Raw genomic sequence first — 3,357 nt, 5'->3', positions numbered from 1 at the left:
TCGTAGAGGAGGATGTAGCTCCTACCGGCGGCGAGGACATATGAGCGGACATGCAGTGACCCCGTGACCGTGATAGATGTCTGAGTCACATTGCATGTTTTAATTATGTCAGCATGTTACACTTTTTAATTATTTTTTTCAGTGGTTGGGGTTTTGAATATTTTATTTGAATATTTTCAGTGCATGCAAATTTTACATCATTTTCTTATGCAGTATTTTTAATTAAATGTTTGACTCAGATATTTACTTTATTTAAAAAATGCAATTATTATTTAATTTATTTATTTATTTATTTATGTATTTATTTAAATCTTTTTATTCTGTGCATGTATGTATGAGCATATATGTGCATATTTTATTTAGTAAGTATATATATAAAAAAAAAAATTTCCGCATATTTATTTATTTAATAATTATAGAGTTAGGGTCGTTTCATTTGTTGTAAGAAAACTCGACAAGAGGCAAAGAATCCTGCCAACTAGTGCCAAAGTCTAGCACTATCGCTCGCAGCATATCCTCTAACGTCTGGATAGTCCGCTCTGACTGTCCATCGGTGTGAGGATGATAAGCTGTACTCAGATGCAATCGAGTACCAAGTGCCCCCTGAAGACTGTGCCAGAAGTGAGAAGTGAATCTAGGATCTCTGTCTGAAACGATCGACTTCGGCACACGATGCAGTCTCACAACATTGCTAACATACAACTCAGCCATCTGATCATGACGATACGTCATCCTGTACGGAATAAAACACGCAGACTTCGTCAATCGGTCGATCACTACCCAAATGGCATCGCATCCTCGAATGGATCGTGGTAGCTTCGTGACGAAATCCATGGAAATGTGATCCCACTTCCATTCAGGAACAGATAAACTGTGCAACAGACCTCCTGGTCGCTTCTGTTCTACTTTCACCTGTTGACAATTCAAACACCGAGATACAAACCTCGCTACGTCGCTCTTCATTCTCTTCCACCAGAACTGGTTCTTCAGATCGTTGTACATCTTACGACCTCTCGGATGAATACTGAACCGACTGCAATGAGCTTCTCGGAGAATACGCTGTCTCAACTCCGGAACATCAGGCACAACAAGACGGTTATTCACAAACAAGACTTCATCTCTAACCTGGAATTCAGACTGATGCCCAGATCTGACTTTCTCTACTGAAACCTGAATGCTCGGCTCAGACTTCTGTGCTTCTCTGATTGCAATAAACAACTCCGGTTCGGCTTGAATAGCAAACACTCTGATAGTCTCCCTATCTGTTTCAAACTCTAAACCAGAAGTGCAACAATCATCGATCAACTGAGAAACACCAATAGTAGAAAGAGATAAAGAACAAAGCTTTCGGCTCAACGATCTGCAACTGCATTCGACTTCCCCGGATAATACTTGATCTCACAGTCGAAATCTTTCAACAGATCTAACCACCTTCTCTGTCTCATATTCAGCTCTGCCTGAGAAAACAAGTACTTAAGACTCTTATGATCAGAAAAGATCTCGAAGGACTCACCATAAAGATAGTGATGCCAGATCTTCAAAGAAAAGACGATCGCAGCTAGTTCAAGATCATGAACCGGATAACGAGTCTCGTGCGGTTTCAGCTGCCTCGATGCATACGCCACCACATGCTTATGCTGCATAAGAACACAACCCAAACCTCGGTTAGAAGCATCACAATAGACTGTGAAACCTCCAGTACCCTTCGGAATAGAAAGTATTGGAGCACTGGTCAGTCTCCTCTTCAGATCAACAAAGCTAGCCTCACAATATGGAGTCCAAACAAAAGGCGCATTCTTCTGAGTCAGCTGGGTAATTGGCTTGGAAATAGACGAGAAACCCTCGATGAAACGACGGTAATAACCAGCTAAACCCATGAAGCTTCGAATCTCCGGCACTGAAGTAGGTCTAGGCCAATTCATAACCGCTTCAATCTTGCTGGGATCAACAGAAATCCCATCTTCAGAAATAATATGACCGATAAAGACAACTCGATCTAACCAGAATTCACACTTGGACAACTTGGCAAACAACTGCTCAACTCGCAAAATCTGCAAGACGATTCTCAAGTGCTCTGCATGGTCAGTACGGTTCTTCGAGTAGATAAGAATATCATCGATAAAGATAATGACGAACTCATCTAAATAACGCTGAAAGATACGGTTCATCAAACCCATAAAAACCGCTGGGGCGTTAGTCAAACCGAACGGCATGACTATAAACTCAAAATGACCATACCTCGTCCTGAATGCGGTCTTAGGAACGTCTTCCTCTCGCACTCTCAACTGGTGATAACCTGACCTCAGATCAATCTTAGAGTAGACAGAAGAACCCTGCAGCTGGTCAAACAAGTCATCTATTCGGGGTAAAGGATACCTGTTCTTAACTGTAGCCTGATTCAATTGGCGGTAGTCGATACAGAGCCGCATAGAACCATCCTTCTTCCGAACAAAAAGCACAGGAGCACCCCAAGGCGATACACTAGGCCTGATGTATCCCTTGGCAATCAAGTCCTCAAGCTGCTCCTTCAACTCTCTCAATTAAATAAGTGCCATACGATAAGGAGCTTTTGAAATAGGTTGAGTACCTGGCACTAAGTCAATGCTGAATTCAACCTCTCGAATGGGTGGCAATCCAGGAACATCTTCCGGAAACACATCAGCAAAATCTCTAACCACTGGTAAATCTACCAAAGCTGGGCTAGATTTCAGTACATCAACTGCATACACCAAAAATCCTTCTGCACCTTTCTGTAACAAACGAGTCATAGATAATACTGAAATCAAAGGAATTCTAGATCGAGAACCCTTACCAAAGAATTTCCACTCGTCTGCCATTTCAGGTCTGAACCTGACAACTTTCAGAAAACAATCAAATGTTGCCCTGTACTTGGTCAAAGCATCTATACCGACAATACAATCAAAATCTGACAACCCAAGCACAATACAGTCGAATTCTAACAAATTTCCCTCAAAACAAAGTTCACAGTTCCTGACTAGTCTGACAGAAACAATTCCTCCACCCAAAGGTGAAGTAACAGCTACTACTGTAGGCAACAATTCAGTTGGCAAAGCATGCAATAACACAAATTTCTCAGAGATAAAGGAATGGGAAGCACCTGTATCTATCAAGACATGAGCAGAATGACCGAAAATCGAACAGTTACCTGCTATGACATCGTCAGGTGCTGCCTGAGCCTGATCCTCTGTCAATGCAAAGACTCGTGCTGCTGTCTCGGAGGCTGATTTGCACTAGAGCTACCTCCCTGTTTGTTCTGCTGTTGCTGAGGTTGGAAAGAGTGCACTGCAGACGACTGCCTCTCCGGCTGAGCTGCAGGTCTAGACGAACTCCCACTCT

The sequence above is a fragment of the Henckelia pumila genome, chromosome 1, assembly GCF_033568475.1.
Source record: "Henckelia pumila isolate YLH828 chromosome 1, ASM3356847v2, whole genome shotgun sequence".
NCBI classification, from domain to species: domain Eukaryota; kingdom Viridiplantae; phylum Streptophyta; class Magnoliopsida; order Lamiales; family Gesneriaceae; genus Henckelia; species Henckelia pumila.
The sequence above is the reverse complement of the archived record's forward strand: the minus strand, read 5'-3'. Positions refer to the sequence as shown.